The following is an 18,810-nucleotide window of genomic DNA, read 5'->3' as shown; positions in this document are numbered from 1 at the left end:
GTCTTTGGGGCTTTTCCTTGGATGTAGAGTCTCCAATCATACTTTCCCCTAGATGTGACCTTCTTTGCTCAGACCAAACACCCACATTTTCCAGGCTCTCTCTGTCTTTCTGGACTCCCAAGTTTTGTCCTCTCCTGCCCTGGGCCTATCCCACGGCTGGTCAAGGCCTGGCATCAATTCTAAGCAACTGACCAGCTTTGAAGAAAGGCTGAAACATTTCCCCTGGAGAAAAGCTGAAGTGGCATCTTTTCCTAAGTCCTGGAGAAGGGCCTCTCATGACCTTTTTCCAATCTACTTGAATCCAACCTTCCTGGGCACAGAGGGGAAGACACAGCTGACTAAGCTACAGCCTTCCCGAGGAATCACCCAGCTCTGGGAATCGGTGTTAATTGCAGAGCAATATGATTTGATATTTGTAGACAAATGAGCATTAAATAAAAAACAAAATGAGAGCAATCTCTTTTTTAATCTCAGCTGAACTGACTGCAGGCTGATTAAAACACACTTGTTCAAGCTCTCAGGCTGGTAATGCTCAATAAACATTGCCGAGCATAAAAGCTGTAATGCAACAGTTCAGAACTGGGAAAGCCGATCTCGATTGGAAATCTGCATAAAGTTCTCAATGAGAGGAGACCAGAGAAAAGGAGAAGCTTTGCACAAAATAATAAATAACTCAAGCATTAAAAAAAGAAGAAGAAATTGAATATAGATACATTTGGCCCACTGGTTAAAGGCCAAGCCTGCAGTCGGTAGGGGGCTGTTTGCCGCTTCCACTGCCCCCCAAGTCATATCATGCAATCCTTTGCTCCTCTCTTCAGAAGACTGTGTAATTAGATTAGCAAGTATTTTGTACAGAGAAACAAAAACATCCACAGTAGTGGTGCCTTGCATTGATAATATTCTTTCAAAATCAATTGTGGGTTTCAAACCTTTGGCTTAAATTGGAAAACTAAACCCAGTTTACATGTTATAACCTTGCAGGATTGCCATGTTTACCAGCATCCTCCACCTTCAATTCCATTTAACAAATATTAAGTACCTAATCTGTGCTAGGCACCTGGGGAATAGACAAAAAGGCTAAAAATTGGGGAAAGACAATCCCTGCCCTCCAAGAATTTACATTCTGCCAGGGAGGATGTTCAACATGTAAACATAAGTAAATACATACATATTTGCAAAGTTGTACAAATTAATTTCAAGATGGAGAAAGTTCCAAGGACTAAGGAGATTAGTAATGGTCTCATGTAAGAGATGGCCCCTGAGCTGTGCTTTGTAGTCATTGGTGACTTCAGGCCAACAGCTAACCCCACTAGTATAAACATGCCACCAGCTTGGACGCTGGTTCATAAAGAAAGCAATACCCTACATTGGGAAGGGGGAGAGCTTCAGGCTTTCTTGACGCATAGAAAGAACTTCAACTCCCCTATGGCTTAGTGGGATGGCGAAGTCATGCTTGGTTATTGCTTAAGATCTTTAGTCATTCAAAGTTATTTTTCCTGGCAATATTGTGTAGTTCTGCTCATCACTCTGCATCAGTTCATATAAGTCTTCCCAGATTTCTCTGATACCATCTCTTCTGTCGTTTGTTATGATGGAATAATATTCCATTTCATTCAAATACCATCATTTGTTCAACATTTCCCCAATAGACAAACTTTCCCTTTGTTTCCAGTTCTTGCGCCAAGAAAAAGTGCTGCTCTAATTATTTTTGTATGTTGTTGTTTAATCTCGTTGGGGTATAAATCTACTCATGATATCACTAGTTCCTTTGAACTCTACATAATTTATGTCACTTTGGAGGTATAGTTACAAATTGCTTTCCAAAATGGTTAGACCAATTCACAGCTCCACCAACAGGAAGCATGTACCTACCTTCTTGCCACACTGGTATAAATCCTGATCATACTGTATAATCCTTTTAACCCAGTGCTGTGACCCTTTTGCTAATATTTCTGAAATATTTAAATATTTTAGCCAAGATTCATTAGGAGTATTGGTCTATAATTTTCTTTTTCTACTTCTCTTGCTGGTTTTGATTTCAAGATCATATTTGATTCATAGAAGGAATTTGGTAAAATCACTTATTTTTATATTTTTGCAAGTAATTTATATAATGAAGTTAGTTTCTCATTAAGTGTTTGATAGAATGCATTTGTAACTCCATCAGGTTCTTTAGGTTTTTTCCCTTTAGGAACTCATTTATGATTTGTTCAATTTATTTTTCTGATAGTGGGTTATTTAAATTATTTATTTTTTGTTCTGGTAAACTGAGTATTTTATATTTTTGTAAATATTCATCCATTCATTTCAATTATTACTTTTTTGCTGTAAAATTGGGCAAAATAATTGCTGATAATCTTTATTTTTCTCCATGTATTGAAAATTAAGCTTTTTCATTCTAATATTAGCATTTTGTTTTTCTTACCTTTTAAAAAATCTGAATAGCTGTTTATCTATTTTGTTAGGTTTTTTTAATCTACTAGTTTTAATTGTCAATTGAATGGGAGGTTGTTTTTAATCTTATTTATTGCTTTTTTGACATTCAGAATTTGTTTTATATTCAGTTAGGTATTTTTTTAATTTGTTGATTTTCTAGTTTTTAAGTTGGATGCTCTAATTATTGGTCTTTTCTTTCTATTTTTTGTGGATGAAAACATTTAGAGATGCAAATCTTCCCCCAGTGACTGCTTTGACTGCATACCAAAAGTTTTGACATGTTCTTTCACCTCATTGTTTTCTTTTGTGAAATTGTTTAATTTTTCTCTATGTTCTTTGACATTCCAGCTCTTTAGGATTTAATAATTTAGCCTCCATTGAAATTTGAATCTTTTCTTCAAATGCTCTATATAATTTTCAGCGTGTTTTGGTTAGTAACAATGTTATGGTAGCAGTATCCTAATGCCCCACCACATGCAATCTAGGCTAATTTTTCCTTTAAAATTATAACTGTCCTTGTGATGCAATTGGCTTGTGAGGCCAAGGCTTAGGTTACTGGAATAACCCAGCATCTGTATACAAAAACATCCAAAATACAAAGAGCTCCAGTTCCTCCCTCAGGCTTCTGAACAAAAACTGGCATAATGAACTACAACACCACAGGAGATCTATGCTTAGCTGAGTCAAGTCTATATCCTCATCCTTTCCCTTCTCTGCTATTCTTCCCCTTCTATATCTAAATAAACTCCCTTTTGTTGATTTCTGAATGTTCCATGTCTCATTTTGTTCCAATATTGAATTACCAAAGAACCAGCCTTAGTCAGACTTGGCCTGCAATAGATGTCTTTAATATTTCTTCTTTTCTATATTCACTTGTGAGGTTTTTATGCTCTAACATATGGTCAATTTTTGTAAAGATGTCACTTGAAGTTTATAAATATACATATTCTCTTCTATTCCCATTCAGTAGTCATCAAAGATTTATAATTACTAACTTTTCTAAAATTTGTTTCAAGAACATAACTCCCTTCATGTCTATCTTTTTAGTTATATTTTTTTACCCCTTATTCCTAGTTCTGCCCTCAAGGGAAATGCAGAAAAAGTCAAACCCTTGTCTACTCTGATCTTTGGCCAGCCTAGTTGTCTTCTCTGGACTTCAGTTTCCTCGCCTATAAAATAAAAGGGGTTTACATTAGTCCTGTCTAGCTATGGCTTGTATGATTCTGCCCCTGAGTGTTCCAGACCCAAGGAGAGCTTGCTCGGGGGCTATCCCTCAGCACAGGAAGACATTCCCACAGGCCACCATTGCAAGTCAATAAAAGGTCCAGTGGAAAATTATTACCCTTCCCATTTGAGAGGTATATTTAAACCAAGTGAAAACTGTTTCCTCTTCATCCCCATTCAACTTCAAGAACTTTCTCAACTTACTGGATTTCACAACTGACAGTTCATCTGACAGCAAGTGTGACTTTTCTATAATATGATGGTTAGTAACACCCTTCCAAAGGTTTTCAGTGGCATGTCCAATTGCCTCATCCCCAACAGCACTCACAAAATAACCTTACTTGTATATGTAGGTGTGTCCATGTGTGTTATTATAAAGTATAATGCCAACATCCTGCCTTATTAAGATTTCTCTTCAAGTCATTGGAAGCACAAGTACTTTGAAACTGGTGGCATCGCACTCAGCCTGGGCCTTTTGTCAATGGACACTTCAAAAGGCATGCACTGTTGGCCATCAGGAAATCCTGAAAACACTGGAGTTCATTTGAAAAAAGCTCAAGCCAAAGTTGGTCTTGCAAATTATCTCCGTGCTACCACAGGATTCTTTTTATTTCTCTCATGGCACCAAAACACTTTGAATCCTACTCCCCTCCCTCCTCTCCCACAACACACACAGAAAGGGCTGGATTATCACTCACTGGGATTAAAGAAATGCTTACGATAATGAGCTCGAGGCAAAATAGAACCGTGGAGGTGGCTGGCTCCTCAGGCACCGGTGTTGGTTGTGTGTGGCTCCAATCATGGAACATCATAGAAGCAGAGTTGACTCTGTCCTGGCAAGCTCACCCTGACCAAGGTTGCCTGGCAGCATCCCTACACACCCCAGAATCTGATTTTTGTTAATATGAATATAAAGTAGGCAACCACAAGGAGGAAGGATAGGGTAAGAGAAGACCAACAAACACGGCACATCAAATTTTGGGAATGGAATTAGTATGGAAAGATAACTGAATTTGGAATCAGAAAATCTGGACTTGAATCCTAACTCTGTCACTCACTGCAAGTGTGACCTTGGATAAATCACTTCTCTCTGGGTCTCAGTTTCCTCTTCTGCAAAATGGGAAAGGGGAAGACATGATGACCTCTGTGACCACTTCCCACTCAAAATCTATGGCTCTTTAAATGTAATATTCCAAAACCCAATTCACTCATCAATGTAAAGAAGAGAAAGAAATGCAGTAGGGAGCAGAGATGACAGGGTACAGGCAGGTCCATGAACTGTGGGTCCCCAAAAGTCTCCCTCTGTGCTCTGGATTCTGAGGGCACCTGGGGCAGGGCTGACTAACTGCACTGGTCCTCCCCAGGGGGAGCTGCTGTGGTCAATGTATTGAAGAGACAGGCAGGGTGACTACTGCTGGTGTGGAAGAAAGTTGAGCTCAACACCCTGCAGCTTCACGCATGGGACTCCAGAAGCTTGAGAGAGAAACCCTAAGCAGCAGCTAGAACCATCTCTGGGAATAAAATGTAGGGGAAGCCAGGGTGTAGGCAGAGGGTGGGCTGAGAAGATTTAGCCTCAGATTCCCAGGGCCTGTTCAGCAACAGTAAACAAAATAAAGATTTAGGCCACAGTCACCTTCTCCTTTCTAACTGCTTTATCTTTTACTCACTCACCCAATTAACAGTAATAGTAATAAAAGCTAACATTCATATAGCACCTGCTGTGTGCCAGGCACTGTGCTATGCACTTTACAAATATTATTTTACTTGATCCTCACAACAATCATGGGAGGTATGTGATATTATTGTCCCATTTTAATAATAATAATAATAGCTAACACTTATCTGGCACCTACTATATGCCAGGCACCATGCCAAACACTTTACAAATATTTCATTTTATCTTCGCAACAACACTTGGAGATAGGTACTATTACTATTCCCATCTTAATAACAATACAAATTATCATTATTCTAGCAGTTAGCATGTATATAGCACCTACTATGTGCCTGGCACTGTGCTAAGCATTTTACAATATCTCATTTGATCCTCACAACATCCCTGGGAAGTAAGTGCTATTATTATCCCCATTTTAATAATAATAATAGATAACATTTATATAGCACTTACTATGTGCCAGGCACTATACCAAACATTTTATTGTCCTCATAACAACTCTGAGATGTGGGTACTGTTATTAGCCTAATAATAATAATCACTAGCATTTACATAGCACCTACTATGTGCCAGGCACTATTCTAAGTGCTTTACATATAGTATCTCACTTGATCCTCTTAACAATCCTGTGAGGTAGGTGCTTTTATTATTATCCCCATTATATAAATGAGGAAATTGACGTTAAGTGAATTGCACAGGGTCACACAGCTAGTAAGTATCTCAGGTCATATTTGAACTCAGGTTTTCCTGACTCCAGGCCCATAGCTCTATCCCCTGCACCATCTAGCTGTGTACATTTCCCCTCAAATGCCTTATAGCAGCATCCTTCTTCATGGCTAGTGGGGGATCAGAGATGAAAGGGGGCTGTAGTGGAATACTAAACTCCTTAGGGGAACCCAGGGGATAGAGCCCCATGCTTTATCACAAAGGAGAAAAGAATGCCCAGTAAAGCCAGGGGAGGGGGAAGTGGGAAGGGAGAGGATGACTCCTCCCCCCCAATACAGGTCTCAACATGGAGCATTCCAGTGTCCATGAACAAACAGCTCAGGCGGCAGCAATATTTCTAATAAAATGCCTTTCTGTCCACAACGGCACTCTGAATGTTGCCTCTTGTCAGAGGAGTACAAGGTTCATTGCCACAGCTTTCAGACCCTCTGTGCCCTCCTCACTGTTCTTCCTTTCGAAATCCCCTTATGACTAGGCATTGTGTAGCACTAAGGAGATAGAAAGCTTTGTTTAGATAAGACCCTGCCCACATGCAGCTTACAGTCTAGGAGGAAAAGAAGAAAGAGGCACAGATTCCTCCACTAACCAATATTACATGACTGGCACACAAGAAAAGTAGCAAAAAAAGGATGGCCGTGAGTCTGAGGGAGAACGTCGTCACCCGCCTGCAGGAGGTGATCTCCGAGTCAATAACCAGCATTTCTCTAGTTCTTGGAGGTTTGGAAAGTACTTTACAGATGTCATTTCATTTGATCCTCACAACAACCCTTGGAGGTAGGTCGTCTTATTAGCCCCATTGTACAGATGAAAAAACTGAGGCAAAGACATTAAGTGACTCACCTAGGCTCACGTAGCTAGTCAGTATCTGAGGCAGGATTTGAAATTAGGTCTTCCTGACTCCTGAAGACTCAGATCTTCAGGACTCCAGCCACTGGGTAATGGAAAGAAAGGAGTATTCCACCTCCCCTATATGACCATTGAATCAGGGGTATGAATGGAAGAGCCACCATTTCTGGAAAGGATGACCAGAGAAATGGTGATTGGGTCTCAGTGAGTGAAAGAAATGCAAGAAGCAAGAAAGGAAGAGGTTTAAGAAGAAAGCAAGTTTATTAATTATGGACCAGGAGTGCCAGCGAGCACAGTGGAAGGGGCAGACAGATCCAGCTTGGTACATTAGGGGATAGGGTTGAAGTAGATGGGGAGAAGACAGCAGCAGTTGAGAATGGGGAAGGGGCTTGTGCATCAGGCACCAGGAGTTCAGAATTACTGGGATAGTGTGAGCAGAACGAGATGACAGAAGTTAGCTAACCACTGAAAACTGAGTTCAGGAAGGGTATTTGTGGTTGAAGAAGTCTGTGGAGGGAGGCAAATATTTAGAGTTCAAGGTCTTCCCTGAAGGTCCAGCTTCATGGCAGGTGGCAGCAGTGTGTCCTCTGAGGCCCAGGAGATCTGCCTCAGGGCCAACAGCAATAAGCAGAGGGATGTCCCATGGAGCCAGGGAGCCTGGAGAAGAGACAGAAGACAAGAGTGCAAGGAAAAGGTCCTGGGTGCAAAGATGGAAGCTAGGAGGTGGGTTGCTGAATGTGATTCCAGGAGCTAGAGGAGGCCCTAGAGATGAAGACATGATAAGAGGTCTCCAGTGGAGTGCCCCAGGGATCTATGCTCAGCTCCATGCTGTTTCCCATTTTTATCAATAGCTTGGTTAAAGGCACAAATGGTGTTCCTCAGATTTGCAGACGACACAAGCTGGGAGGGATATCTCTCACTGGTTGAGAGTCATGACCTAAAATTATCTTGACACACTAGAACATTAGATTGTATCTAATGAGAAGAAATTCAATAGGTATAAATGTAAGTCTTGCACATGGGTACAAAAAAATCAACTTCACAAGTACGTGATGGGGGAAATATGGTTAGATAACTTGTTCTGCAAAAGGCCCAGGGGTCATAGTGGACCACAAGTTCAATATGAGTCAGCAGTGAAGCAGAGCAGATCAGAAAACAGAGATCTTGGGTTTCATTAAGAGGGTCATAAGTTCCAAAAATAAGGAGGGGCCAGTCCCACTGTCCTCTGCCCTGGTCAGACCTCACCTAAAACGTTGTCTTGGTTCTGGTCACCACAATTCAAGAAAGATATTGACAAGCTGGAATGTCCAGGAAAGGGCAACCAGGGGCCTTGAGAGTTGGTCATATGAAGACCCATTAAGCTGGAAACTTGGACTGCACCACTGGGTGATCCCAGCTCTGACAGATGAGGTTTTCCCTCATCTTTGGGAGGGGCCCAGTCTCCAAAACACTTCTCAGCCATCTCTTTAGCATGCAGGTACCACCCTCATCTCTTTTTCTGGCATCCCTTTTTATGTTGTCTTCTCCCATTAGAATGCCAACAAGTCAGTAAACAAACATTTATTAAGCACCAGCTGTGTGCCAGACACTGTGCTAACTGCTGGGTATACAAAGACTGCCTTACTTATATCTGTATCCCTGGTGCTAGGACAGTGCCTGACACATAGTAAGAGCTCCTAAATGTTCACTCTACTATATCTCTTGAGCAGAAACCTCAGTTGGAACAGGGGAACTCTTTTCAAACATGTGAAAACCTGTCATGTGGCAGAGGGATTCGATTTGGTTCTAATCGGACCTGGAGGGCAAAAATCTCCCACAACTTCCTAGTGTTCCCAACCATTGGAGCTGTCCAAAGCTGGAGTGGGCAGCTGTCAGAGGTGGTGGGCACCCCCTCCTGGAAGGTCCACTTGTTGGGATCACTGTGGTAGGGATTCCTCTTCAGATAAGTTGGACCAGAAAGCTGGTAAGGTCCCTTCTGGAGCTCCAATCTAGTGACTTTTATGATATGGCGCATCATCCCATCTGGTCATGAAACAGGGTGAAGTCAATGAGCCTCGGACTTTGGTTTTGATGTGGCATCTTCACTGGTGATACGGCAGAAGGCAACGACTGTCAGATCACTGTGCAAGAGTATAAGATTAGAGGCCACTAGGAGGCTGTGGATTGAGCTCTAGTTCACAGCTTGGCCTGTAAACCACCTGTTTCCCCTCAAGTTCATGAGAAACCATACACTGGAGGCAACATTTTCTACTTGGGGAATTATCCCAACTAGAAATCACAAAGGAAGGCTGAAAAATGATCTGTCTGGTTACTTTTGAGCAAAGGGAATGAATACCACATTTGGGGGAGGTAGGGTGGCCTGTAAGGATGTTACCTGAAAAACCATTCAGAAGAGTTTAAGGCTTATGTTGTGCTTATGGCCAACCTCTGAGGAATGGTTGGGAACATTTGGGAAACATTATGGGAAATCAGAGATGCTCAAAAGCCACTTTGTCTAGGAACTATGCAACAAATGGTTTTTCAATCAATTCACATTTATGCCTGAAGTCTTGTGCAGGTAAAAGCAGTGATCACTGTCCTGACAATTGTGAGGACTCACAGTCCACTAGAAAGAGTGCTGAATTTTGAACCATGGAGACCTAAGTGCATGTCTTGACTCTGCCATTTAACTACCTGTGTGGCCTTGGACAAGTCGTTAAACCTCAGGCCCTTCTCTGACAAGTAGTCATTCAACCTTCACTTGAAGAGTTTGCCTAAAGACCTCCAGTGACCAGGAACCCACCAACTCCTGAGGCATCCCATTGCCATTTAGGCCAGTTCCATCTCTATAAACTTGGACAAATCTCCCTTAGCCTCAGATTTCTTATTAAATGAGTTCCTATGGTCCCTTCCATCTCTAATTCTGTAGTCCTATGAAATAAAAAAAAATGTGCAGCCTTGTGTACATGTCACTGAAAAGACAAATTCTGTATCATCTTAGAGCATTGAAACATTGAGCCCTCAGAAAGCCTTGCATTCAATATGGTTAAATATTTCTGAAGTTCAAGAGCCTGGGAATGAAGTCAAAGACCAAGAAAAGAAGGACAGTAGGGTGCTGTAGACAGATCATTGAACTTAGAATCCGGAGTCCTGGGTTCAAATCCTATCTCAGACACTTAATGAGCTGTGAGGTTATGGGGAAAGCATTTAAACTTTCAGGACCTCAGTGTTCTCCCCTGCAAAATGGGAACAAAAACACTAGCACTCCCCTATCTCAGAGGGCTATCCTGAGAAAAGTCACTTGCGGACCCCCCCAAGACACTCTAGAAATGGAAGCTGGGGTTAGCAGGGATAAAACCAAAGGCCAAGAGTGAAAGATGGAAATGGGCAAATTTCATTTTGATGGAAAACATCCCCCAAACCAACCCAGAATAAAGAGAGCTTCCTCAGAAGATGGTGTCCTGCCCTTCAATAGGGGTTTTTGTTTTTTTTAAAGCCTGGTCATTTGTCAGGTGTATTGTCCTGGGAGTCTTTTCTGGGTATGAGTTGAATTGCATGCCCCCCAGGGTGCCTTCCAACTCTGAAATCCTATTATTCTGATTCTGTAATGCTGCCTGTGGTTAATACTTTCTGTTGTTCAGTACAAGCAACCCAACTCACTAGGCGACTCGTTGTTCTGAAAAACCAAGATTCTAAGTGTTTGTGGACAGTGAGAAACATAGAAATAAATCCCTACATTCTTTGCATTTATGCGCCCAATAGTCTGGTTAATAGACTGGGGAGGGGGCTGCATGTCTAGAGACCAATTGCTCACTACTGTGGACAGAGTTCAGGAATTCAGTGGGGAGAGCTGACAAAGTGATCTATTTGGCCAGGTGGAGCCTTCAACTCTAAAGTCCAGGCCACATGATCTGGTAACCTGAGCACCCTGTAATTTAGCACATGGCTCTGGTGAGGTATCTCGAGTTCAAATGCAAAAGCCCGTGTTTGAGGGATCATGCCTGTCCTCCCAGTCATTCAAGGAAATCATAAATAAAGCCTAGAAAGGCAAGGAACCAGATGGCTTCTCATGAAACCAGAGGCCACTGATATCCACAGGGACACACTTGAAGTCCCTACTAATCATTGTTGACAGGTGGCACTCACCTGTGTTTGCTAGCAAGAAATAAATCATCGTTCTGAAAAATGGAAGTAAAAAAGTGCTTCAGAGGAATCAAGAGTTAGAAGGAAATTCAGTGACCATCAAGTGTAACCCATTCTTCACCCTCCACTATACCCCAACAACAGCCCATCCAGCCTTTCATGAGAGCCTCTAGTGACAGGGAACTCACTATCTGCTATGGCAGCCATCCATTCCACATTTAGTTATCACTCATTTTTAATAAAGTTCTTCATTATGTGGAACAGAAATCTGCCTCTTTGCACCATTGTTCCACCCTCTGGATCAGAATGAATGCAATTCCTCTCCAGTGTGGAAGATCTTCAAAGACTTGAAGACAGCCAAGCATGTCTTTCCTAAATCTCTTCCAAGCTAAATTTCCTGAGTTCTTTCACCCAATCCTTTTCTGGCAAGAATTCCATTGCCTTCACCATCCTAGCTGACTTCCTATGGATATGCTCCAGCTTGTCAATGAAATTCCTAGAATACGTCCCAAGAACTGACCACAATACTCCAGATGTGTTCTGACCAGGAAAGAAGATATTGAAAATATCTCTGCTATACACCTCTCAAGAAAAGCACTCTCTTCCTTGGTTGGGATGTAATGCTGGTGACTAAAACTGAGCTTTCAGTACATGAAAACTGGAGGTCTTTTTTGACCAGTCATAGTCTACCCATGTCTCCATGATCCCAAACTTAAGGATTTGCTTTTTTAGACCCAAGTATAAGAGTTTATGTTCATACCAATTTTATAAAATTTTATTTTTTAACTAACAGTAATCTATCCTCTCTTCTTCCCACCTCCTATCCCAATAAAAAAGAGGGGGGAAAAACTAATTCCTGTAACAACTATGCATGGTCAAATAAAACAAATTCCCTCATTGATTGTGTTCAACAAATACATGTCTCATTCTTCACTTTGAATCCATCTATCTGTCTGTCAAGAGGTGGCCAGCATGCTCCCATCATGGGTCCTCTGGAATCATCATGAATAGTCATTATATCAATCACAGAACTTTCAAAGTTGTTCATCTTTACAGTGTTGTTAATAAATAAATTATTCTGCTGGTTCTGTTCATTTCATTCTTCATCAGTTCATAAAAGTCTTCAAGATTCTTTTTATAATACTTATGCATAAATTTTTCCCCTGGCCTTGCTCACTTCACTTTGTATCAGTTCATATAAGTTTTCCCAGGTTTCTCTGAAATCATCCCCTTCATCATCTCTTACTGCACACTAGCATGGGCAGCTAGGTGGCACCACAGTGCATAGAGTGCCAGGCGTGGAGTCAGGAAGACTCCTCTTCCTGAGTTCAAATCCAGCCTCAGACCCTTACTAGCTGTAAGTCTTGAGCAAGTCACTTAACCCTGTTTGCCTCAGTTCTCTCATCTGTCAAATGAGCTGGAGAAGGAAATAGCAAACCACTCCAGTATCTTTGCCAAGAAAACCCCAAATGGGGTCACAAAGAATTGCACATGACTGAAAAATGATTCAACAACAACAACAAAAGTATTCCATCACATTCATAGACCACAACTTTTTCATCCATTCTCCAATATATATACACACATATATACATATTCATCAGCCGTGCATGGCACTTTTACTAAAATTGATCACGTACTAGGGCATAAAAACCTCCCAAACACATGTAGGAAAACTGAAATATTAAACATATTCTTTATTTATTTATTTATTTATTTATTTTTTTGGTGAGGCAATTGGGGTTAAGTGACTTGCCCAGGGTCACACAGCTAGTAAGTGTCAAGTGTCTGGTCTAAGGCTGAATTTGAACTCAGGTCTTCCTGACTCCAGGCCCAGTGCTTTATATACTGTGCCACCTATCTGCCCCAAAAGGGTCAGTGGTTTGCCCAAACAGGGACTTGAACCCTGGACCCTCAGATTAAAAGTCTGATGCTGTACTGACTGAGCTATCCAGGCCCACATATTAAACATATTCTTTACTGACAACATGATAAAGATGTAAATTTCTAATAACCTTTGAAGAAAGAATTCAAACTTAATTGAAGACTGAACAAGTGAATTCTAAAGAACTGCTGGGTCAAAGTCCAATTTATAGAATTAGATGGTGTGATAAAAGAAAACAACACAAATGAAACACCATGCCAGAACTTGGGGGATGTCACTGAATAATTCCTTAAGGAAAAAGTTACGTCAACAAAAAAAATCATCAATAAAGGAAGGATTAGATCAATGATTTGGACATACAATTAAAAAAACTGGAAAAGCAATAAATCAAACCAGCCAACTAAATATAAAAATAGGAGATCTGAAAATCAAAAAGAAATATCTCCATCTATAAAATGGTACCACCAATACTTTCTCTACCTGCCTCAGTATTGTTATGAATGAATGAGCGAAGCATTTATTAAGCACTTAATGTATACAAAGCACAATTCTAAGCACTTTAAATACAGTAGAAAAGTAAGACAGTCCTTACTCTCCACAAGCCCATATTCCAATGGGGGAGTCAATATTTATGGAACATTTCAACTACAAGTTAGATGGAAAAGTTCCATGGTTCTTAGGGTACAATGGCAAAGCAGATGATATGTTAATATTCTATAGCAACGTGGGTTGTTAATATGGTATGAATTGGAGGTAAAAAAACCTGGTTTTGAATCCTGGTCTGGCATTTATTAGCTGCAAAACCCTGAGCAAATCATTTAACCTGTCTGAGTCTAGGTTTTCTCATCTCTAAAATGGGAATAATCCTAGTGTAAGGATAGGAGTCAACTGAATCAATCAACAAAATTGCTCCATCCCCACTTAAAGTAACAGACAAAATGCTATACTCAGAGACCATTAACAGGTGAAAACCCATCTTGATTGTTCATTAGGTGAAAATGAGACCTGGATATGAGCATCCAGGTGAAACAAGGAAGTCTGTTCAGATTGGTTGGAGTACTGTCATGCATTATGGGACTTGCATAAAACCATCCAGCTCATTTGGAATGAAAGATTCAAACACCTGGTAGCTTAGGGAGGAATCCTTATAGTCAAAACGCTGAGAAGGAATTACTACGTAGGGGTCCAAGCCCCAATCCTGGTCTCACTTTTTTTCCTCCCCTTGGTTGGAGAAGTCTTGTGAACTTCAGAGAACCTGAGAATCTGGATTCTTTCACTGACATGCTAGCTGTCCATGGGACAGCAACAGTGAGCAACAGTATATGCACTGGGCAGTGAGCACAGAATGGTCGCCATGAGGTAAGAGAGGTTCAAAGCTGTACAAAGATCTCACCAAAAAAGAGACGTAATTATGGTGAATTCCATAAATATTTCCCCTTCCCCGGAGACTTAGACCAACCAGAAGGAATGAGTCACCCTTTTGCTCTCTAAGCCTGAATCCACTTTCCCCTGGACTCTATTTACACTAGTGGAAGAATGTGCCACAGGCATTGGAGGGAGATGTTTTGTACCCCTGTACCAACTATGCCATTCTACTAGATGCTCATTTTTAAAAGCTAATTAGGTCTGGCTGGCTAATTGATATCAACTAATAATCTTGAAGAGAATCACGTGGTGAGGATTCTTAAAAGTTACCCCTAGACACTGAAAGGAGATATAACAGGCATTCTCTGGAGATCTAGTCTGCCTATACAAGTGAGGATTGGAAGAGTGACCCCCAAGTTTGGGGACAATTAAACTACCTACCATACAGTGCAAAGTGGCTCATGAATCTGAGTGTACTAGAGGAATAGGAGTTATTATTGTATTCCCACCTTGGCCTCTCACTTCTCTTTGGGAGGGTCACTCTTCCTTTTTATGTATACCGAGGTTAGCCTGCTTCCTTTTTCCTCACCAAACCACATCTGTACATGTCCTTTTGCCCATGTCTCACACCACAGCATCCTAGAAGGAAAGGACCCCAGAGGTGAAGTAGTCTAACCCCCTCATTTTACAGAAGAGGCAAATGACTCCCAGAGAAGTTAAGGAGCCAGCCCAAGGTCACACCACTAGGAGGTCACAGAAGCAGGATTTCAATTTGGGGTTAACACGGAAAAGCCCAGCTGTCCTGAGGAGCTGTCCTCGGTGGGCTGAAGGGTGGGGTGGGTAGCTAAATGGAGATGAAATCCCTCTCCGAAAACATGCCCTCAGGAAAAGCCACCAGTAATAGAAGAGGGCTAAGAACCCTTGGGGTCATGCCTGTGAAGGTAAAACCCACAAGGACTCCTGGGTGACCTTCTGCCTTCTTTATTAGGAGCTAGAGAAAGCCTGCATCCGTGTTTCCTGGCCCTCCCTCTCCCAAACCCACCCCCCATCTGAGAGATAACTTTTAGCCAGAATACATTTGAATGGTAAAATAATTTATGCCTAATTAGGGTGCTGGTTTTAAAATTAGAAGTTCAAATGCATAATCACACGGACTGTTTAATCTTATTGTCTTGCCTCTCAGGAGCTGCTGGGTATTTTCTCATTCTTTTCTGATTTCTGAGATGCTGAGCTGGTCTCCTAACCTCCCTATTCCATGCAGGGGAAACTTCCAAAATCACAGTTCTCATTAAATCTCACCCTCCTCAAAAGCCCTAGGGGAAGCTAGGTGGCCCAGTGAATAGAAGGCCGACCCTGAAGTCTGAAAGACTTATCCTGAGTTCAAATCCAGCTTCGGATACTTACTAGTGGTGTGAACCTAAACAAGTCACCTAACACTGTTTACCTCAGTTTCCTCATCTGTAAAATGAGCTAGAGAAGGAAATGGCAAACCGCTCCAGTATCTTTGCCAAGAAAACCCCAAATGGGGCCACGAAGAGTCAGACCCAACTGAAACAATTGAACACTCAAAAACCCACAATGGCTCCCCATTGTCTAAAAATACAACACAAATTCTACAAACTGACATTCGAGGCCCTCCATGGCCTGGCCACAACCAACTTTTCCAAACTTATCTTCCACTACTCCTTAATACAAATTCACCCTTCCCACCAAATTGTTTTATTTTCCAACTCCAAATACACTCTCATGTTTCCGGTCTCTACAATTTTGCTCATGCTTTTTCATCATGGAATGCCTCTCCCTCCCATTTCTCTTTCTTCACCAATAGAATATAAGCTCCTTGGAGGCAGGAACTATTTCTTAGCACCTAACACACAGCAGAGGTTTTCAAAATGCTTATTAATTAATTGGTGTCTGCCCATCAGAATCTTAACCCTCCTTTAAGGCCTACATTAGATGCCACCTCCTCCAGAAGCCTATCCTGGTCTACCCCAGCTAGGAACACTCTTCCTCCTCCTCCACTAGTCTGTCCTATTAGAAGCACAGTAATGACCCTTATGATATCTGTATGTGTGTGCATATATTGTAATGAGTTGGGTATAGAGTTTGTTCCTCAACTACTCTATGAGCCAATGAGGGCAAACACTGTGTTGTCCACTTTCTTTGTACCACCACAACCTGGCTCAGTGCCTTCAACATGGTGAGAATTCTTGGTTTTACCTGATTCGTGATTGCAACACTGTAGGGAGCCACCAGTGAGGAAACTTCCTCTACCAATGTAGATCAGCACCTTTTCTTCAATTTGTGGTCTGAGAGAGTTACCTGGGGCCACTAAGAGGTGAAGCGACTTGCCCACTGTGAGTTGGAGGCAGGATCTGAACCCAGGTTTCCTGACTCTGAGATGAATTATTTACTACAACACGCTACTTCTAAAGGAAATTCAATGTATAGACAATAACTGAGAAACATGGTGATGTGAAAAGAGCTTTGGACTTGGAATCAGGAGAAATAGGTGCAAAGGTCATCTCTGACAACTTAGTGTCTGCCCATACACAGGTCATTTAAAATTTCAGAATATCAGTTTCTTTATCTCTAAAATGGTCATAATAGTCTTTGTGCTTCCTACAAAGCAGCATGATGTAGTGAATAGAGAACTAGCCTCAAAGCCAGGAAGGTCTGAGTTCAACTTCCAGGTGGGAAAAAAAGAGGGAACATCATGGGGTGCATTTCTCCAGCTAAAAAGATTGAGGTGTGTTGATGGTAGGACTAACATCACCTTCTCCTGGGCCCATGGAGAAGTGGAGGCTTCTGCATGAGTAGGCAGAAGATGAGGATTGTTGTCCCTAGTGCCCCATTAACTAGGACAATTTGCCAAGTCATTCCTCTCTGGACCTCAGTTTCCTCCTCTGTAAAATGAGGGATAGACAAGATGTATTCCAAAGCCTCTTCCAGCTCTGTGATTCTCTGTTATAACTGAGGCAACCTGGTGTGATGGATGAGGCACTGGCCTTGGAGGCAGGAAGACCTGAGTTCAAATACTGCATCAGATACCTACTAGATAGGTAACTTTGATCAAGTCACTTAATTTTTATCTGCTTCAGTTTCCTCATCTGTTTGAGGTAGGGGATGTGAGGATCAATTCTTTCCACCTCTAAATCTGATTCTATGAACTAGATCCTGAGGATTGTATCTGTAATCACACATCCATAGATAGGAGAGGCCTCAACCCTAACAGAGAAGGAAACTGAGGCCCAAAGAGGTTATAGATTAAAAACTGGAAAGGACCTTAGAGAGGACCCAATCTACCCCCTCATTTTACAGAGAAGGACACTGAGGCATATAGAGGTTAAGTGACTTATCCAATGTCAGAGGCAGGATTTGAACCCAGGTCCTCTAGATTTCAGAACCACTGCTCTATCCACTGGATCTTACTATCTCCAGGCTAGCAGGCCAAGACTGTACAACCATTTGTCAAGGATATTTTAGGGGTGATTCCAGTTTAAATTAGACTGGGTGGTCCCTCAGCCCCGCTCCAACTCTAAGATTCCTTGGTGAAATTTTAAGCTCTGCTGGCTTAATATCACACTAAGGTTTTGGGGACTCTCCACCTTTAAAGCCTTTGTAAGCTTGAGAGGGTTAGACAATGTCAACCATCATCATCACTGGAGGCTCCACTAGCTTCTCTTAGATTACCCAAGGGTTCTCTACAAATGCTTCATCCTTCTTCCAGAGCTTCACGTAATAATGCTGTACCAAGATACTTTTTTAATAAAAAGGGAGGGACTCTGGAATCCCCTCCTGTGGGGCAGGCTTACTCAAAACCTTTTCACCTCTATCCTATCTGACTTGTCTCATGGACATAATAAAAATAGTAGTTTGAGGGTCCTATAGCCCTTCATAGATCCCCACCCCCAATGGACATGCTCACAGGTATAAGTGACTTTGACCATCATCTTATCATCATCATCATTGCCAGTCAGACAAACAATCAATTAGTCAATCTGCAAACAGTTATTAAGTACCTATTACTTAGAGTCAGCTAGGTGGCTCAGTGGATAAAGCATTGGACTTGGAGTCAAAAAGATCTGAGTTCAAATCCAACCTCAGATACTCCCTAGCTGTGTGACTTTGGACAAGTTGTTTAACTTCAGTTTCCTCAAACGTAAGATGGGAATAATAATAACACCTACCTCCTATGATTGTTGTGAGAATCATATAAGATAATATGTACAAAGTTCCTGGCACGTAGTAGGCACTATATAAATGCTTATCCCTTTCCCTACTATATGCCAGGCACTATGCTAGGTACTGGGGATGAAAAAACAAAAGCTACATTCTAATGGATGTGACAACTTGTATCAATCAATAAACATTTATTAAACACCTACTGTGAACTAGGTGCTGTGCCAGGGTACACAAAGACCGAATGAAATGGTCCCTTCCCTCAAGCAGCATATATTATATTAAGGAACAAAAATGAATCAAATGAGTACACCCTTGTTATGCACCTACTATGTGCCAGGCACTGTGC

At 41.6% G+C, this 18,810-nt stretch overlaps 1 non-coding gene across 1 annotated transcript; it reads right to left on the bottom strand.

The window, feature by feature from the left end:
• Positions 1–12,913: 12,913 nt before the first annotated feature.
• Positions 12,914–12,986, bottom strand: TRNAK-UUU. The gene has a single exon. It is a non-coding gene; the product is annotated as a tRNA-Lys (tRNA).
• Positions 12,987–18,810: the final 5,824 nt, after the last annotated feature.

This window comes from Vombatus ursinus, unplaced genomic scaffold (genome assembly GCF_900497805.2).
Source record: "Vombatus ursinus unplaced genomic scaffold, bare-nosed wombat genome assembly UNPS02012901.1, whole genome shotgun sequence".
NCBI lineage: Eukaryota > Metazoa > Chordata > Mammalia > Diprotodontia > Vombatidae > Vombatus > Vombatus ursinus.
This window is presented reverse-complemented; position numbering and strand designations above follow the sequence as displayed.